Source organism: Lepisma saccharinum, chromosome 1 (assembly GCF_977018435.1).
Source record: "Lepisma saccharinum chromosome 1, izLepSacc3.1, whole genome shotgun sequence".
Classification (NCBI taxonomy): Eukaryota; Metazoa; Arthropoda; class Insecta; order Zygentoma; family Lepismatidae; genus Lepisma; species Lepisma saccharinum.
In genome coordinates this window covers 53,160,199-53,181,698 of record NC_139229.1, presented here as the reverse complement: position 1 = coordinate 53,181,698, position 21,500 = coordinate 53,160,199, and the positions used below count along the sequence as shown (strand labels likewise).

Here is a 21,500-nt window from a genome sequence, read left to right as displayed (position 1 = left end):
TTGACGAAGGCGGAGATGATTGGAGTTCAATGCAATACTGAGTTGAACAATGCATGCTCATAATAAAATATGTTCTTGGTTTCATTAAATGAAGAGACTTAATGAGGAGGCAATCTTGCACAGTGGCGTGCCCAGGACTTTCAAAAGGGAGGGGTTACGTATACCTTTTCTTGGTAGTTAGCCCTCATTTTGTCATATTTTCCTAATTTTGACGTTCTTTTTTTAGGAATACTGGGCCAAAGGGGGGGGGGGGTTATAACCCCCACCAACTCCCCCTTGGGCACGCCACTGATCTTGCATGCATGGTAATGGGAAAGAATGTTTGAAGGGTTCTTTATTGGAAACCCAATTTTTGTTACCGTTTGTTTTTTGTGGAACATTACAATGGATGCTACAGCTCTCAGTCTCAGGACATTCGCACCCTTCTTTTTAAAGCAGAGACGTCATTCCATTAGCAAAAACATAGCATTTGAAAAATAACCAAATATTTTGGAGGTTTATCTCGTTATGAACAACACAATGAAACACGGCGAAAAAAAAATCAGAACTCTCCTCATAGAAACTATGATACCTGTGGGAAACAATAAGTTGGTTGAGTTGGTGTTTTTAAGTCCACTTTATGCACAGTAAGGCTAATCGGGACTGGACCTACAGTTTAAAGTGGGATCCGAACCACTTGTGCCTCCACCGAGTATCGAACCCGGGACCCCTTGATTACAAGGCGACGACGTGGGAAACAATAAGAAACGAAAGACATTACGTCACTGATATAATCCGAGGCTGTGTAAATGGCGATTACAAAGGTGCGCTATGGCCTCAAACACCTGAAATTTCCCTGTGGAGGGAAAATTTCCTTCATTCAAAATATCTGGAGAAAGGGGATTCGGCAAAACGGGAATTCCTCTTTCGCCGAAAATTTTACTTAGGTGTGAAATCTGATATAATGCGCCTCTGGGTCATTCGGCGAAAGGGGATTCGGCGAAACGGGAAGACACGGTTATATCTACTGCTTTTTCTTTACATTGAATTCTCAGACGTATTCGAAGAATATCGCGTTCTGCAAATTAACAATGTTTTCAAATTTTCTTTTACCAGTGCCACTGAACAGCTATGATAATTCTATGTTTGGAAAATAATACACTTACAAATTAAATGATACGTTATTAGTAGGGGAATATATTTTTGGTAAATTAAAAAAGCAAAATTTCGGTACAAAAACAGTCAATTTCGGGTTCAAAAGCGGTAAATAAAATAAAATGTTGGTGTTATAGCGGTGAAAATCGGATCAAAAGCGGTATATAAAATGAGATTTTGGTTTTTAAAATGTGAATATAATTCCAAATTTGATTTAAAAACTGCACTTATTACACAAAATAAACATATCCCTTCTAACAGCACTTTTATGTCGTTACCAGAATATTAAGTTCATTCCTGGAAAAGGTGGTCTACTACTTTTGCTTCTCAAATATTTTCCGTGAATTGCATAACACACAGGATAATTCAAACTTCAGCAAGTGTCGCGTCGGTAAATAAACTCTTAAATTTCGTGTTCAAGAGTCCATTTCGCGTTTTGCAGTTCATTTCGCATTATTTCGCGACAAAACACGGTAGGAAAATGCACCTCACACCTTTCAGAAACATGAAAAATGGTCAAGTTCCCAGATTAACTTTAGTTGATATACGAGTACTTATTATTATTCCATTTCGGAGAACACAAGACGTACCATGAGGCTTCTTCAGACGTGGGAATCACTTATGGGTATTTTTATGAGAAATATATTAAACGTCGTACAGTCAGAATGCCTTAAAACTTCAGCTGATATTACTGATTCACTTGCACTCGAAAATAAACTGTATTAGTCTTGTAATTATTCCTCGCGTATACAAATTAAGACATTCATTTTAAAATTAACTTACATCAGCCATCAGAATCAATAAATCACATCACCTAAGCCCCGCGACAGGTTAACCTTGCAGCAACTTTTCGCATATACAGACCCAAACGTGCGCGCAGAATATAGTTCCACTGCAATACTGCCGATTTTCTCACTGTCTGTGACATAAACAGCTCTACGGTTCAGGCAAAACTGGCACGGGAGATGCTGAGCGATGTATTTACGCGGATTAATACATGAAACCTGCTTCAAACTTAACCTGTCGCGGGGCTTAGCAACCAATACTCAAAATATGTTTAAGGTATTATTAATATTATTATGTTTAATAACCTTTGTAACAGACTACAAATTTGAGTCGAACAAATTATGACATACTTTGATACAAGTATTTCTTTTTATGATTAACATATTAAACACTGAATTAGTAATTTATGTGAGTGCGTAACAAAATTAACATTGCATTAAGCTATTTAACATTTCGTGTTTTCGTCAATAACGAAATAGCGATGTATGCCTGCCTCTACGTATTAGTAATTATTATTATAATAAAGAAGATGTCTAAATGTGAGTTAACCCCCCCCACCCCCCCAAGGAGACATTTTCGCATCACGACTGCAATTCGAAAATTGTCGGGACAGGGGTTAAAAGGAAAAGCCTTGTATCAAAGATTCTAAAATTAAACTACCCATTATTGCAGACTCATTTATGAAATGAAGAAATCGAAACTTTTACAAATTTGAAAAATCGTCAGTTATTTTAGTAGCTTTTTATAAGTTTGCATTTAAATATTCCATGGCTCGAGCGGAAGGTCATGGCCCACATGGCCCCTCCCCTGGGTACGGGCATGCGACACTTTTCAACGAACGACCGTGACCATTAGTGTATATTTTAGTGCCGTAGAGATTGTGCCAAGACTTTCGAAAATTATGAAGTAGTAATAATACGATGATGAAGATATAATAGGTCAAAATAAGATGGCGCTAAAATCAAATAGAACAGCTAAATTCATTTCTCAAGGTTATTCCTAGTTAAAATAAACATAGATGCACAAACAAAAAGGTATAGTTAATCCACGAAAAAAAAAGTGTGAAGAAAAATAGAACATGCAAAGTTTGTATCAGAATAGTCAAAAGTTTTTGAATTCCACCTGATGTAAAGCCAAGCCCCGACTATGAATATTTCAACAATTGCAATAAATTTTTTTAAAAAATTATGAACGCTTATTCTGAAACAAAATTTGTTCCGTATTTTTTTTTAATATTTAGCGTCACTCTTCGGCCACTTTCTGGCTAATGATGTGGAACTTTCGAAGCCTAACAACCCTGGCACGGAAGGGTTAATTTCCCCCGTTGCCCCCGCCTAATTACGCCTGTGGTCCCTAAAACTTTTCGCGAACGAGACGAGGCGAAACCGTGCTATCATAGAAAATAAATTTCTTGTGGCTTGTGAAATGCCACCATTGCTGGTGTCGAAGAGCGTTCACGAACTTGGCGCCGTAACCGCAGCTCCAACGTTTTTCTTTTCGCCCGTCCACCGGGATATATAATGATCCGGTATCGTTCCCAATCTTGCTTCCAGCCGGCAACGTTAGTTTTGAATTCGGTCTTTACGTACGAGAAGATCACGAGAAGGCTTACGGAAACGCACTGAGAACGCGTGTAATCTATTTCCGGGTAATGGCACGCACGTGCGTTACGAAACACGCTATCAGAATTTATTTTTGAACAAGAGGGCGCATTTGAAACATGCTATTTTTTAGCACAAAAAAATCGTATAATCATCGGCAATAAAAATGGGACGCCTAGATCCTGAAATATCTATTTTCCTGTAAGGCGTTATGTGTGTTACCTAACTTTACGGCGTTAAGTGGATTTTAATAGGAAATTTTTCATGGAAAGTTCTGCCATCTTTTTAGAGTTAGGCAACACACATAACGCTTTGCAGGGAAGCGGATATTTCAGGATCTAGGCGTCCCATTTTTATTGCCGGTGAGTGTACATTGTTAAATTATGTGCGCATACATGAATGCATGCTCCCAGCTCAGTGGCCAATCCCGTTCAGTGGTCGGCTTTCGATCTTGCCACCGGCGTTTCCGGGTTCGAGTCCTGGCCTGGGAATGCGAGTGTCGCTTCATCAATTTCATCTAATCATCATTTATCCCCATTGTTGCGATTAACAAAAAGTGTGAGAAAAGCAACGATACATAACAATAATATAACATGAATTGATTGATTGATTGAATTAATTTATTTTACTTTGCTCTTCCGCCACATTTGGCTAATCGCGAAGATGAAGATGAATGGTGATAAGATGAAATGGATGAAGGGACAATCATACAAGGACGACACACGACACGGGCCCCACAGATGATTATGCTGACATTGAGTTCAGACGCCAGAGCATCGCTAAATATAACAATAACCCGTGGCTCGACAGCCCTTGAAGGGCCTGGGCCTATCTCCCGACTGCCAGTCTTCCTCCCACAATCCTACCTAGAGATGTGGAGTTCTTCAATCAGTAATGGGGTGACGTGGGGTCAGCACGTCGAACCCCCAGCCGTTATAGGAGATTTCCCAGACCGGATGACTCCCAATGGTGGTTTGGCACTGGTCCTATACACAGGCCGAAAGCCCGGAGACTGAACCCAGACGGACTCGAACCCATGCGTTCCGCAGTTGGAGCCCAAACCACAGCGCCTCCAAAATTCAATTTTGTCTTAGCAATGAGCTTTGTTACAGTTAAGAGGCATGAAGGATTTTACTATAGACGAACACTAGAGACAAAACTGGTATCAGTTTTGCTCTTGATTCCGAGAAGTTTCTGCTTCCTGTTAATATTAATATGGGGTGTAAATTACTAGAAGAGACCTGGGAAAAGGGGCACGGCCGTATTTAGAGGGGGGGGGGTTCTAGGGTTCAACCCCCCCGAAACTTCTGACATGGATTAATGGATGTTCAGAAACCAAAATCAGTAACAAATTTTCAATTTTTTTTTCGAAGCATCACAAAAATACAAGGAGACAATGTTGAAACGATGGAGCTAGAATTTTCATACATTTGGAATTCTGAAAGTTGAGTGAAACAGGATTTATTCTCGGAATCGCAGCCCACCGGCGACCCCTCAATTATCACCCAGTGTTGTTCCTGCGTCACAAGGAATATAGACTGAAGATTCCCTTCTGATTGTCCCAAAATTCCCTTTCTAGCTTTTAAATTCCCCGTCCGATAAAGTCGAAAATAAATCCCCCTTGATAGGAGTTCAAACCTAGTACCTCCAGTTTCGAAGCGCATTACGTTTGCGATTGAGGTTACAATCCATGCACCAGGCTAAGCTTTTAAAGAGAATGACTGGTTCCACACTTTTCAAAATTCCAAAAATTTAATTTTAAAGTCAAACAACAAAAACTTTATGACTAAAATTTCCATCTAACTTTTAAAGTTTTTTCTTGAAGGTATCTAAAGTTTAATGATGAAGTAAAATAATTGTGCATTTCAGTACACACTGTATGAAACGTAAAAAAAAAAAAAAAAAAGAAACTTATGCTGGATATTCACTCATCTGCTGGATTGAGTAAGCCCCCTCAAGGATATAACAATAATATAATAATAATAATTATTAGTATTACTATTATGGAATAAAATTGTGTTATTATTATGAAATTTTAATTATTATTGTACGATTATTATTATTATTTCTATTATTCAAATTTCTGGCGACGCCCTGGGAACAATTATGAATGAAGCCCCCCCCCCGGAAATTTTTTCTGCCTACGGCCATGAGAAGGGGTGCCAAATTTCATTCTCGCAAGTGTTGCCCACTAGACGAGACAATACTTTGGTCTGTCTCCTCTTGTCTCGCCTCAAAAAAGACACAAGGAACGAGAAGGGGTAATGTAGAAATTTCTAGCTATGGCTCTGCATATATGTAAATATTGTACACAATCATTGTAAAAAAAAAAAAAAAAAATGTAAAAAATTAGAGGTACTGACATACTTTGTTATCAGACACGTAGCTCGTTCTCCCCCGAAATTCTACAAACATTTAATTTAAATAGTGCATAGTGTCAACTAATTTCACATCCTTAGCAGGATCTTGTATAATAAGTTGTAATAATCCGAGAAATGTACCTTCAGGACTTTTACCCCCAACTTTTTCATCTTTACATGGCAGCTTTTGATAAGGGATAAAATTCGGGCATCCACTCTGAACTGTAGATTACCCTACCTGGACATAAAAGTGAGCTCAAAACAAACTGGATGCACGTAAAAAGAGAACTTTAGCATGTGTTAAATTTTTAGTGAACTTTATAGGCTATACTTTTCTTGTTTATGATTAAAGATGTGTTGATTTGATTTTGACACATGCTAGAGCCAGGCACGTAGCCAGGGGGATGGCTAAGGGGACTGAAGCTCCCCCCCCGAAATCCTACAACTATCTAATTTAAATAGTGTATAGTGGTAACCAGCTTATATTTTTATATTCTACAATTTAATCCAAAGATTAAATGGATCCACAGCTCCCAAAATTTATAGTTTTCTTTGCGAGAGGTCACAACATAAACTTTATGAGTGAAATTTGCTCCTAAGGTTTAAAGTCTTTTTTTGTACGAAATGTGTGAAAGAGTTAATAACAAAATACAATAACTATGAATTTCAGTACACTAACAGTACAAAATGTAAGAAAAACAATGTCACTCATACGGTGGATCGTGTAGCAAAGTATAATAATAATAATAACAATAAATTTGGATTTAAATTGGTTTATTCTTAATAACTTATAATAGTTATTATTGTAAAATTACAATTATAACCGTGGTAATAATTATTATTGTCATTGTTATTGCTACTAATCAAGATTTATTAATGGCCTGCCCCCGTTATTTCTGGCGACGCCTCTGCTGATAAGGGATGAGCCCCACGGAAATAAAATCCTGGCTAGAGCTTAATAATAAGAGTGTGTACAAAATGACTAATATACATATATATAACACATACTGTGAAATACAATAAGTTCTTTGCTCATTAACAAATTAAGATTACTGATTTATTACAATGCTTATCGGTACCTTATTGATTATCATTTACAATGCTGGTCTGAAATAACTTTTTCTTTATTTTTGTCTGCAAAGACATTGATTACTTCGTTGAAATTGATTTTCTTGGCTCTGTCAATTGAAAGTAAAGCTAGACCACTAAAGCACCGCCTAGTTACGCCCCTGTTAACACGCACACATGTATACATCGATCGCTCTTCGTTCTGTGCGTATTTTCGATATAAGCCTTAGTAAAGTTGGTCAAAACCGATTGCTTAACATTGTTATTGTAACCAAGAAAGCAACCCCCTCCCAAGGAAAATTTAGTCGGGAAAATTTTATTTTTCTAAATATCGTTGGTGGGGGAGGGGGACCCTGTCCCCTACAAGATTTCTCACCTTAATGAGCCCCCTTACTCTGTCTACCTAAGGGCTGCTACGTTTTACGTCAATGTTTGGGTCATAGTCCCAACCAATACAGACAGAAGCCTTTGATTGTAAACTTCTCTCCAACAGCAACCATAGAAAACTTCACAGAAAGTGAAGTGCACTCCATTATTCATAAAGGAAAAAAAAAATAGTGATTCCATGCAACTTCTCCCTTATCTACGTACAGAGAATACAACGCAATCTAGCAGGCACGATAGCACGAACGCAAAGATTCTTCGAATGGAAACTTTCCTGACATCTATTGGCGCGAATTTGAACTAAGTGAACGGTTTGGCTCGGGAACGTGCAGTGTAGGATTACCGCTTCGAAGGCGCGAAATCAGACTTCCGTATGTTGCAGAGTTGCCAGGTCGTTCTTTTTAAAAGTAGGCTTTTGCAAACGAAAACTTATCAATAAGAACAACCGGACGTTTTGAATCGATTCTGTGCTGTAAATTGCTGCACATAAACTGTGGTGTAGACCATTCATATACATAATTACTTAAAAGCACATTATTTTGCCGTTACTTTATTCATGCATTGAAAACAAAATTTAAGCCGCAATGATTTGGCGCTAACTCTAAAATTTGAAAGAAATCTGCATGTGATTATAGTTTTAACACTTCGCCACATAACAGAATAGCTTTTTCGATTTTTTTGTAATGTAAAAATGGAGACACACTAGATTTAAATGGTGTAAAATTGCTTAAGGATGACACTGATATCCGCGATATCTCGTAATAAAAGTTACACACATTAAAATTTACTTAAAACTATCAGCATGCTGCATCGTTCTTATATCGATATTCATCTCCTGGATATATTTTCAAGAATGTAACGATTTAGAAAATCAGAAAACTTACCTGGAAAATCTTCTATTACGTCATCACGGCAAGGCAGTGTTTACACAAAGACTGAAAAAAAAATAACGCAAATGACTACAAAACAAATACAATATTTCGTCTTTATATTTCAATTACATACATCTACTTTATGCACAGTAAGGCTAATCGGAACTGGACCTACAGATAAAAGTGGGATCCGAACCACTATGTGCCTCCACCCCTTGATTACAAGGCGATGAGATTAGCAGTCCGCCATCGGGGAGGCCCAAGATGGAATTGATGAAGGGACACTCACAAAGAACCCCATGCCCAAGCCGGGATTCGAACCAGGGAAAATAAAAGTTTTTAAACTGCTAAAATAAAAAAAAGCCAATGAAATATTATTATTCCATGTGAATATATAAAACTCTTTAGACAACTGAGCTGAATGAAGGCTCTATTTTATTCCCAGGTGTTTCAGAAACAATATCTAACTACAAGATTTCGGTGTTGACCTTAGGTTTGATCCCCGGCTAAGCACAGGGGAGCTCTTTACCCTTTTACCTTTACCCAGCATAATAATAATAATAATAACCCGTGGCTCTACAGGCCATAAGGGCCTTTGCCTATCTCCCGACTACAGTCTCCCTCCCACAATCCTGCCTAGAGGTGTGGAGATCTTCAACCAGTAATGGGGTGACGTGGGGTCAGCCCGTCAAACCTCCAGACGTTATAGGAGATATCCGTGACCGGGTTACGCTACTCACTCGTAGATCCCCAATTGCCTCACGATGGGGTTTGCCACCGGTCCTACACAGGCCGAGAACCCAGACACTGAACCCAGACGGAGCCCAAAGCTTAGCGAAGACAATTGGAGAGCTACTTGAAAGTAATGGAAGACTCCGGCCTCTAAAGCTGGAAAGCAGCGGCGGTGGGACTCGATGCGCCGACCAGCCAATGTGATGTCGCTTGGTGGGCTCTATAACCGGAGATCGAACCAGGGAACCATTTTTTCTGATATATACTTTAAGATCTGTGCAACTGAGTTGCCGCCAAAAGTGGTGTAACACAACACCCAATCGAGTATTAAAGGTCTCCAATCTCGGTGGCGTACCCGGGATCTTTAAAAGAGGGGGAGAATATCATACTTTCTTGTAGTCATCTCTCATTTTGCATCTTTTCCTGCCTTCGATGTTCCATCCATGACCAGGCCGGGATCGAACGTGCTAAACACTCCGCCACGGAGACCGGTTTTTTTATGGGCCTCCACCGGGTATCGAACCCGGGATCTCTTGATTGCAAGGCGATCGGTTACCTTACCACTACGCCATCGGTGATGTCCACACACTGGACCCACACGGTTCTAGGGGAAAAAAATCGAGACCACTAAAAAACAACTGATAAATATCTTTCGCATAAACAGCGGAACTCAATTATTTACCGGCCACACTTAGCAGTTATTTATTGCAAGTGGGCAGAGTCCCATCCTTCTGCCATACATCAACGAATCGTAAAAGAAATAATGATCTTTTGGTTGGGCGGATACGCCATTTTTCACTAAGGATCCTCTCAAATATTTCCTATGTCACATTATGCAGTGAGCAGATTGCCTCCTTCCTGCCATTAGCATAGTCTCTTGTACTTTCTCAGTCACGTAATTTTTCAATTTCGCCATCGCTCTGTGTGTGGCCATTCATCATCCGCAAATACTGGGTGCTTTGAGGGTTGCCAAAACGCAAGATTTTTCAGTGACAAATGACTGCTTGGATTGTGTTTATTTCCAAACGCTTCCGCCACCTGGATGTTGGAATTGGGACTTCATTACCAAATTTTAATGTAACATGTCCAGTATCTTTCCCGAGTAGCCCTGTGTGATCAGCGATCATACTGGCAGGCAAGTTGTGTTCTCGTCGTGATTCGAAAGAGAAAGAGAGAAAGAAAGAGAGAAAGAAAGAGAGAAAGAGTGAGGGAGAGACAAGAGAAAGAAATAGAAAGAAAGAAAGAAAGAGAGGGAGAAAGGGAGAGAGATATAGAAAAAGAGAAAGAAAGAGAGAGAGAGAAGGAAAGAAACAGGGAAGGAGGGAGAAAGAAAGAAACAGGGAAGAAGGGAGAAAGAAACAGGGAAAGAGAGAGAGAGAGAGAGAGAGAGAGAGAAGGAAAGAAACAGGGAAGGAGGGGGAAAGAAAGAAACAGGGAAAGAGGGAGAGAGAGAAACAGAGAAGGAAAGAATCAGGGAAGGAGGGAGAAATAAAGAAACAGGGAGAAATAAAGAAACAGGGAGAAAGAAAGAAAGAAACAGGGAAGAAGGGAGAAAGAAACAGGGAAAGAGGAAGGGGGAGAGAGAGAGAGAGAGAGAGAGAGAGAGAGAGAGAGAGAGAGAGAAGGAAAGACACAGGGAAGGAGCGGAGGGGGAAAGAAAGAAACAGGGAAAGAGGGAGAGAGAGAAAGAGAGAAGGAAAGAATCAGGGAAGGAGGGGAAAAAGGAAAAAGAAACAGGGAAAGAGAGAGAAAGAAAGAAACAGGGAAGAAGGGAGAAAGAAACAGGGAAAGAGGGAGAGAGAGAGAGAGAGAGAGAGAGAGAGAGAGAGAGAAGGAAAGAAACAGGGAAGGAGGGAGAAAGAAAGAAACAGGGAAAGAGGGAGAGAGAGAGAGAAAGATATAAAGAGAGAGAGAGAGAAATAGGGTAACCTTACATGGGTAAGGGTCAAGATACCGCATGATTCAAGTGAAAACAACACAAATCAGCAAGTAGGCCAGGAAAACTGCATCAAGTGCTGCTGCAGCACGATAATACGCGCCCACACTACGCTAACATGACAAAAGCTGCTGTACAGGAGATTGGTTGGGAGGTATTTCAACATCCTCCTTACTTCCCCGATCATGCGCCCTCGACCCACCAATCTTCAAGGCAACCTCTTTGGTAACGAACATGCTCTTCAAATTAGGCTTGACGACATATTTAATCCCAAATGAGCTGATTTCTTCAGACGTCGAATATAGAAACTGCCCCAGCATTGGTAGACAATCACAAACAATGGAGAAAAAATATATTACTGATTAATTAGTGTCTTTTGTTCATCTGAAATGAATATCAAAAAAACTTTTCCACGGTGGAAAACCGCTATGCATCAACTCAATATATCTGAGAAGCATTTAGTGCATACTTTGCATTGAACGTCTTGATCGAACATTCGGCTTGTATCGGCTACAATATTTCGGCAGTGTCACGCGTTACACTATTATTTGTAAGTTGGAGAAAATATAGTTTCTTGTTCAGAATGGTAGAATATGTACAGGAACTTTGAGCGGATTATATATATATTTTTTAAATGAATGGCTTATTGCAGAAAGGGACCTGAGTCACATTTTTGAGGTATCGGAGTTAATTGTATTTTTGATTTTCCTAGTTACAGACACATCTTTTAGTGCAGAAAGGACGTCAGTCACACGAGGCTATAGCCAAGAAAATGCACAGTGAAAAGAGTAATTTAATGCAGAAAGGTACCTGAGTCACTGACTCAGGTCCTTTTCTGCAATAAACTAAGCCGTATTTATACGTTGTACGAACTGTGTACACTAATCAGTGATGCAGCTCGGGCGGTAAAAATACTGTCAAATTTATTGACACCAGTAACATTATTGATCTCGCAACGTGGTGGCCTCATGTGTACAAAAAAGTGGCATCTGTGGAAACTACCATGCGTTCCTACAAGAATAGGCAGTATTTTCAGATTTCCAAGTATCATTACTTTGAATACTGTGTTGAACATAAGGGTACTGTCAAGGTTTCCGAAGTCATCAAAGGTTTGACGTCTCACATCTTCTATCTGCCCAAAGGTGCAAGAATTGTAATTCCTACGCCACGTACGTTCCCAGTTTCAAGTATGTCGATTAAGCTTACTAAATTGAAGGACATACGAACTGCCTTGTTGTATGTACCAGACTACGTCAAAGGATTTTATGAAGATATTCATCAGTGGCCCTCTACACTCGCCAATGAAACAGACTCAGATGTAGAGTAACACATGCATGTACGAGCTCGTACATTATTGTACTTCAAACACCGACAATAAAGTCGAGAAATTTCAGTACACTGTCATTCATTGATGAATCTATAATTTTCTGTGGCATATATAACATAACCTAACCTAACCTAGCTTATGTGGCAACGACAAACGGGCGTTTGTAGGATATTTCTCGTCTTATTTCTCAAAGTTTCCACTTTTATTGCAGAAAGGTACCGGAGTCACAACCTTTTCATCTCAACTGTCTCTAGCAGCATACTGCAGAGGGGCGCATTGAGGGTTGCAAAATTAACTTTTCTTTTTGCTGAATATTTGAGCCAACAACGGAACATTTCTTTCTTACGCTATCAATATTATACAATTTTTCTTGTTTTTCTCAGAATTGTGCAAAAGTGACTCAGGTCCCTTTCTGCAATAAGCCATTCAAATGAATTAACCAACAACTTTTGGTTGAAGTTTTTGACAACAAGGACTAAGATTTTTATGACCTACTTATCACAAAACCCTGCCAACTAAAAATTGCACTTATGGCCGGAAATTTCCACAAATATGCCCTGACAAGAATATAACTGTATCAACCCTCGCACATAACATCAGCTCCTTCCAATGTTCCATACAGGTAGTTCAGGGTTGATTCCATATTGCACACTCCGTAACAATATGGGGGAAGGTAGCGTTTAACATTTCCAGGAAACGAAATATAGACAGCCATGTTGCAGTCTCAGGCCATACCACCTTAGTTTTAAGTCCACTTTATGTACAGATAGGCTAATCGGGACGAGACCTACAGTCAAAATTGAATCCGAACCACTATTTGCGGACGACGTTAACACCAAGTCATCGGGGATGTTCCAGGCCATACTAGCATTGGAAAAGCAGTTTCCTCAACCCACAAGAGTTTTATGAACACCCTGTACATAAAGCAGAAACTGTGGTTTGTTGACTTACAACCAGTTTCTTCGGGACTGAACCCAAGTTCTTGACCTTTTTTCTCAACGTCACTCCGATAAGGAGCAAGAACACGAAAAAAAAAGGGTAAAACAAGTGAAGTGTTTTCAGTCGAAAGGGGGATGAAAGAATTTACCTCTACCGAATGTTGAAACTTCCTTTTCTATTATGTTAATGAAATCCGCCCTTCCTTTTAATGAAGTATCTCCGTCCCGACTAAACAAGAGATGTCAAGCTAGGTATATTGGACTTGTCTACTGCTGTCAGCCGAGACTCCACCCAGCGATATTTAAACAAGGTGAAATTTGTGAAAGCTAAGCTTATTCATTCGGTAGCATCGGCCTGCAGTGTTGCCATCTGAGCTGTAACAATGTTGCCTAATCCATTCTTTAAAAAAGAATACGTACTCTAATTTTTTGAGTTCTTGGGTTTGAGTTTATCAAGATGCTTCTGTATACAGTAGACTCCCTGTGATTCGAGATGGAAGGGATCGGGACTATCTCGAATTACAAAAAAAAACTAGGACTACACGGAACTATGAATGATTTATAATTTTTGGGTGACAGGACATACACAACACATTAAGGTGAGGTGTAACAATTTCGCACCAGGCATGCATTTATTTCAATATCGTCGGAATGGGCACTGCTACTAAAGAAAATCCAAGCATAATTTGAGAGTATAAATTTCTCCCCATGTTGCAAGTGGAAGCTGTATTTAAAGTTGATTATTAAGCTAGATACCGTGTTTGAAAAATATGATGAAAAAGTATTTACAGAATCCCATGTATTTTTTATGGAGAGACAACTTCAAATTCAAGTTACGGCTAATTCGACTCTTTCTAGCGCAAGTATTATCTTCAATGGATCCTCTATCTGATCATATGTTTTCTTCCGCCATCGGAAGTTTGATATCCACAAAAGAATAAAATAATTCTCCAATAAACATAATGCATTTCACCTTGCCTCCTATGGCCATCCTGGCAGTGTTGCCAAACCTGATGCGTATAAAAGACCTAAATTTCACCTTAAATTGAGATACATTTGACTTTGAAGGAGTATAGATTTACGAAGGCTGGATATAGTGCTTCCCATGGTAATTTTAGTTGCCAAGGGGGTGGGGGACGCTGCTATTACCGGTAACTTTAAAGTGATGAAAATCTATTCTTAGTTTTCACCGTCTAGATCTGACTGCATCACCCATCTCAATAATCCACCGATGTTTGTATGAATCGAAAATAAGGGATTACCGGATATCAATATTGCCATCTTCATCTCAGTCAAGGTTCTATATGAAAGTAGCTGGGGAGGTAAGAGGGGGTGGGACGACGCAGCCAATATAACAACATCACGTCACGTGCAAAATGTATATGCATGGCACAAGTTGGTCTATGTGGGCCGGGGCTAGTGATCGTATCATAGGGGGGCAGGGGGCGGGTGCCATATTTCACAGCCAAACGAGTGCACGAAAGAGCCAGATCTGGCCCTAAAAGAGCTAAGTTGGCAATAGTGCTCCCTGCTGCCTCGGAGAGAAGGACCTATACCCTGTCCCAGCTAACTATAGAGCAGGGCCGCGCATATCGGCAGAGGTGGAGGAGGAAAATCGAGTGGTGAAAGCGCAGCGTTGCCAACCGTATGGTTATTACCGTAAATGTACGGAAATTTCATGGTATGTACGGACGTACGGTCCAGACCTTAGTCCGTATGCTAAATGCACGGCTTGTCAAAATTTGCACTTGCAGTTTTATTCCTAATATTTCCCTAAGAAATTCTTAAACCAATCGTACGGACCTGGAGACAAAAATACGGTCCGTTTGCCATGTGCGTTCGGTATTATCCTTTTCAAAAGTTTGCAACGCTTCCAGAGCAAAGCACGAAATCAGGTAACTCCCGTCGCCAATTACACAATCCCGTTTCTCTCACTGTTCATTGGTGGAGTCGTCTCGCGTCACTACTTGCGCAGAGACTTGTTCTCGTTCGCCTGGCCTACAGTTAGCTGGTACGGGGTTTAGGGGAAATTGTCCCTCTCCCCCTTAAAAAGGCAGGGAGAGATTAAAAACATTTTCACAATTAGTGCAAGAGGCTTGCTCTTCTAAAAAACTAAAAACGTTAAAACATTGCTATCATCTGATAAACAGCTGGGAAGATTAAACGTTGGTCTTAGGAATGTAAAATCGGCATTCAATAAGAATATGCTAAACACTTAAAATAGCATTCCAGATATGACATGTTCGAAAAGAGGGGAAGAAAAATATAATACAAAACTACAGCATATGTGAAAAATAGAATTATGAATATTATACTTACATATGATGTTAAGGAAAACAATAGTTAAACCATATTGAACTTATACATTAAAGATAAGGTCAAGCAACTTCTGCTTCAAGACGTTGCATCGTTCCTGAGCAACTTAACAACAATGGCAAAACAACAATGAAGTGAAACTGAGCCCAGCCGGTGTCCAGTCCAGTATGTCGTGTGACGTCAACGAGTTCTGATGTGGGGTAAAAGTCGGTTAAACAGAGAGGTGCTTTTCAGATCCCATTAATGCTGCTTTACTATTTTTTGTACTCCAAACTAGAACCGCAAATTGTTTTCTTAGAATCTACGTCACTTCGTGTATCCTACTAGAAAAGCCTTGCAGAGTATCACCGAAATTGGAAGCATATTATAGGAGATCTTGTCACTAGAAGAAGAAGCAGTTTTCAGCTGTTGAGAGAAACATCCAGCCGAGGCTTAAGAAAGGGGTAGAGATTGCTGCTACAACCTTTTCAAGCATTCCCATTGGCTGGCAGCTTCTTGGGGTAGTAAATAATCTGTGGTGGTTAGGTTAGGCTAGTTGGGTTTGGTTCTATTAGCAGAAGACAACGATGGAAATGGTTGTAAAAGAAAGGCCTACACACTTGCGGGATGTTTCACAGGTCTTTTCATCTACAGTAAAACCTCGTTAATGCTGACATCGATAAACAGGGCTTCGCTTAAACCGGACAGGCAAAAGGAAAAAAAGAAGAAAGAAAAGCAGAATGCAAGGTTTTAAATGTGGCTAGAAGTCCTGATGAAATTGTTTCCTGCAGACTTTGTACTGTACTGTATAGTGTATTTAGGTCTGCGCCCTTTAAATACACCATACTAAACGTGTTATGTTGCTATAAACAGAGTTTTAATGCACTTTCTACTGTTCTTTTAGGTTATTTCAGTTAATCCGGACTTTCGTTAAACCGGTCAACTTATCCCCCCCATTAGTCCGGATTAACGAGATTTTACTGTACCAAGTTTTTTCTCTCATTAAGTCAACCTCGTAGCTAGATATTTTGGCGACCCAGGCAGGATTGTGATCAGACCCGTAGCTAGAATTGATCTCCATGGGGGCTCACGGGTTATCGGGAGGCCTTTGTGAACCAAGTCCATTATTCAAAAGCTAAACAGTATTAAATGAAGGTAAATTATGTGTGTGAGTGTGCCGGGGTGAGGGGTGGGGAATTAAGTTAATATTAATATAAAACAAAGAATTTAGAAATTTACAAATACCGCAGTTTCTTTCGATGCCTTCTAAAACATCCCTTAAAGTGCCAATTCACTGCTACTTACATCATGACTTACTACACACTCCATACTATTTGTGTGGATACAGATGTGCATCATGCAGGAAAAACGCACAATATTCAATCATAGTGCCTACTGTACACGGCCGGAGCAATAGAACTCCCCTTCGTTTCCAACACTTGGAAACTTTTGACCTTTGACGGAGGTGTAGAAGGAATGTTGATGATAACCTCACCTCGCGATCAACCATAGGGATTAGGGAGGTAGAAAAACTGTACATAATAACCATAAATAAAAATCAATAACAATCAATAACAAGCCAATGAAACGAAACGATTACCCTCATTTTTGTGTGATGATATGGTAGCTAAACTATAAAATTTTGTCCCCCCCAAAACAAATTTCTAAATACTTGCCCCTACTTGGACTTGTGCTCATAAACAAGATAAACGAATGTAATAGGTGCTGTTCATGTTCTGTGAATTTATCCTTCACCAAGTTGTGATCAACTGCTATCTTTATTTTCACTCTTTACTGCAAAAATATTATACAAAATAATTTTACCTAATGTCAAGGTAAATTACGGCAGTGGCAGTGAACCCCCCTGGCCCCTGCCTGACTACGGGCTTTATTGTCGTACTACCAAGAACCGACATTTTATGTGTGTCCTTCACCTTCAAAGGAAGTATCTAGGGGTTACCCACTTGAAAATATTCAATGGAAGCAAGGGTTGAGTAACACCTTATATGCATTCCTTATTCTCTTACCTCTGCAAAGTGTAAATAGGTCCGTCGCATATTCTGATTTTGTTTTTATATATATAGCCCTATAAAAACTTTTAAAAGCGCCCCGGGCTTCAGCCTACCGCTCGTGCGGGCCTGCATTAGGTTGTAGTAACTGAGTCGTGAACGACGTCACAAGATCTAAGAACAGTTTATTAATAACATATTACATTATTTAAAAACAATTGAAAAGTCCGTTTTCTTGTTTCTTAGCAACTTTTCACGCCTCAAGTTGGCAACACTGGTGAGTAATGTATGTGCAAGGGGACTTGGAAGATGGTTTCCCAGTACACACGCATCGTTATGGTTCTTGCTACAGGGAAACAGACTCCTGGCTCCCTCTGGGTTACCTCCGACGAAACACCCAGCCGTCATTTGTTTCCAGTTGCAAATGCCTCTGGGAAATTAGTTGCTTCAGATACAAGGGGTCGGCGCTGGTATCTGCTAATGGCGGCAGACGCCATATTGGAAAAAAGGTAAAAGAAGATCTGTCGGGGTTAAAATGAAAAGGAATATCTTTTCGCCTTCTCTTCTCAAAACTGTCAAGACATCGCCTTTCAGAGCAAACATCCAAGCTGCTTGTTTTTTTTTATAGCTTCCTCCCTTAACTGGACTGTTGGTTCTGTCGGAAGGGAAAAAATTAGAAGATCCAGATCTTGTCTGGCAACATTGATATTCGGAAGCGTCTTAAGCGAAACGCAGGACCGGAACAGGGGCATATCAGACGTCAAAATTCGTCTTAGCCGGTCGTAAACTAAAGAAGAAATGGGGTGTCTAAGACTGTCTGCTAAGGAATGTTCTGGGGGTGGCTGCACACACACGCACATGGTGCTCGTGGAGATACGGTTAGAGGGCGTTGTAGGCCGTATCTGTCACACACCAATAATACGCTCAAACGAACTTTAACTAAGAGTACCTTAGAGTCAGTGCTTGGAAGGTTAGCTTTGAAAAAGTAGACGAGTTGAAGATACTTCGTCAAAAGTGGAACTCGGTTACAGTTACTCATTTCAGAAAGTAACTTAGTTACATTACTCAGCAACTAAGTTACTTTTATAAGTTACTTTATTCCAGGAACGACATTCAGGAGGGGTCCGGGGGTGCAAGGAAACACAGACTGATCCGTGACTCCCTACTTCACTGTTCATGTTTATCTCGTTAAATAGTAGTTGAAATACATTTTTATTGTTCAGACATATAGCAGGTAGGTAGAAATGCATTTTAGACTTCTCTTTCAGAAACTTCATTCTGCTATAAGTCTTGAAGCTTTCCTGGCAACGAATGAGGAAAATATTATCCAGGTGAGTTGTGAACTTGTACCCTGAAGATGAGAGTGACGTTAGCTCTCGAAAGCTTGGAACCCTTTCCACAACTCACCTGGTCGATAGCCCAAGAGAATCTTTACTTCATACTGCTTTATTTTAATATAACTACTATTGACAAACTATTTCTCTCTCATTTCTTTTCCTCTCTTCTGTTTCTTCTCATTTCTTCATCTCTTGCATTCCTTTTCTTTTTCTCTTTTCTATCTGTTTCTCTCTCTTATCTCCTTTTCCTTTATTGTTCTCTTCTATTCATTCCCTATTCTCTCTCCCTCTATTTTCTTTCTCTTTCTATCTCTTCTATTTTTCCATTCATTTCTCTCTTATTTATTTCTCTATCTTTCGCTCTTTTAGCTTTCCTTCCTTCCCTCTCTCTCTCTGTTTCTTTCCTTCACTCTGTTTCTCGCTTTCCCTTCCTTTCTTTCTCTTGCTTCCCTCTTCCCTCTTTCTCCGTGAAGAGGAGGGAAAGAGAGAGAGAGATTGAAGATAAGAGAGACTGTTTTTCTTATTCTTTTCTAACCAGAATGAAATAAAGTAGCATCTGCGACACAACAACGAGAAATCTTTCGTATAAACTCGCATAATACTTGGCTCCTGTAAAGTATCACAGTGGGTAAACTATCCAAAACTATATGCATCAGGGTTAGAAGGTTCTTTCTAGATTTGGGGGTCTCCTGGCAGACGAGAATGATGGCTGAATTAACGGTCGTCAGTTCGAGGATGGAGGAAGACGCCCTCTGATTGTTATTCATGGAAAATCTATGATCGGGGCAAGCTTGGCTACTCCTCACGCCGCATGCTTACCAGAGATTCAATTGGGTATTAGCCGACAAGGGCGTTCCTCGTATGTATTTTAGAGGCCTGTGTAGTCAATTGAGCGAGGTGGCGAAAAGCAATTTATACATCTTCAGCTTCAGTCTCCGGCGATAAGCTTCCCTTTCAAAATGATCGCATGGCTGCAAAGTAACGGGCGAATGCACGCACTTGTTAACCTCTCTTCCACTCGATTCACGCTGGATTGTATGTGTGATTGTGATAGAACCTTCATCAATTTCATCATTGATTGATTGGGTTTATTTTACTTCGCTTTCCTGCCATGTTTGGCTAACCGCGAGGATGAGTGGTGATTATGATTAAGTTGATGAAGGGACACTCACAAAGAAGATCCATACCTAGGCCGGGATTCGATCCCGTAACCCTTGTCCTCGTAGCGCGCTCTACTAACCACTTCGCATCAATTTCATCATTTTCCCTATCACCCTCCCTTCGCGATAAGTGGCAGAAAAGCAATGTAAACTGGGCGATTTCAGTGACAACATAGGGGTGATGACTACAAGTGAAATGTTATCTTCTTTTACAATGCTGACGTCACACGGAGGTAATATTATATCTAAACTTGCAGTCCCCCCCCAAAAAAAACATTTTTCTTTCGTATGCAACTATGCTTTACATTGCGAGAATGGGATTATCAAGCCACAGCGAAGCAGGAATGATTGGCGAATCAATGTTATACCGGTTGTCCCAGAAGTCTTTCTCTGATTACAAACTTTATACATATCCGCTATATGCAAGGTAGAGATGTGAAAGTGGTGCCAAAATGTTGGAAAACTAACCAAGTTTTTTTTGTTGCAAGTTTGAGTAAATTGGCTGTAGTGTAGCAGTGTCAGTGCCCAGAAAACCAGAAATGTTCACAAATCAGGAAAAAGCTCAGCATGTCCTCTGGTATCACGAGACCCGGTCACCAATAACTGTGCAGGTAACTTTCAAATGTACAGAATTATTTCGTCTAGAATATCTGCCATCAATAAGTTGGTATTTAAAAAATGGAATTCATCTTCATTACCAAATTCTGTCAAGTCCAAGAAACATTGTATGGAAAGATGCCACCCGATGCCAAGAGCATTAATTCCGGATTCCTTCTCTTCATCAATTTAATCTAATCATCATTCATCTCTATTGTCGATTACCCAAAAGTGGTAGAAACGACGCTAAGTAAGGTTTTCTTTTTAAAGGCAGGCTTTTGAAATACGTCAGTGGTATAGTTCACAGTTAGGAGTTAATTTCTTTACCCACATCGAACTGGTAAGCACAAAGCCATAAGCCATCTTCATAATCGGATAAAGGCTTTTTTTTTGCCAGTCTATGGTGCCTGCTTTCTCTCTTGCGTACGCATCGCCGCCGAAGGAGATCAAAGCAGACAGGCGACACATCGGGTGATGAGAGGATTTGATATGTCCTCTCATCACATGTTTGTACAGCTGTATGTACACCACATATTCCACGATCATACGTCTACATGGGTTTCCCAGACGAATCTCTCACCCTTCTTTCTCCAAGTTATGTCAGTAAGATGATATTCAGATCACGTTTGTTACGACTGGTGGATGTCTGGAGACTAAAGTGTAAGAAATCTGTTTTACTTGACTTTCCTTCCTAGGTCAATTAAGCACGACTAATGTTAGTTTCTGGAAATGTATATTTCATATATACAGGGCTCGAAAAATCCCAGTCGCAGGTCGCCATGACGACTAAAAAATTCAGCCTGGCGACTGTGATCTTTAGCTGTAATGTTGCCGTTCTTTTAAGTTTGCATGTACGAAATTTTGAATATTCTAAGTTCAAATTGCAGTATAGCAAGTTAGCAAATATTTTTTTTTGATAAACTCAATATGCTGACCAAGGCAGAAATTTATTTTACTTTGAAAG

At 39.9% G+C, this 21,500-nt stretch overlaps 1 protein-coding gene across 2 annotated transcripts in view; it reads right to left on the bottom strand.

The window, feature by feature from the left end:
- LOC145995247 (protein Wnt-5b-like) overlaps positions 1–21,500 on the bottom strand; it is a 966,808-nt gene that overhangs the window by 802,378 nt on the left and 142,930 nt on the right. For both annotated transcript variants that reach the window (XM_083131817.1, XM_083131826.1), the window contains exon 2: positions 8,218–8,268. The gene's annotated coding sequence lies outside the window, so the exon portion shown is untranslated. The remainder of the gene's footprint in view (positions 1–8,217; positions 8,269–21,500) is intronic.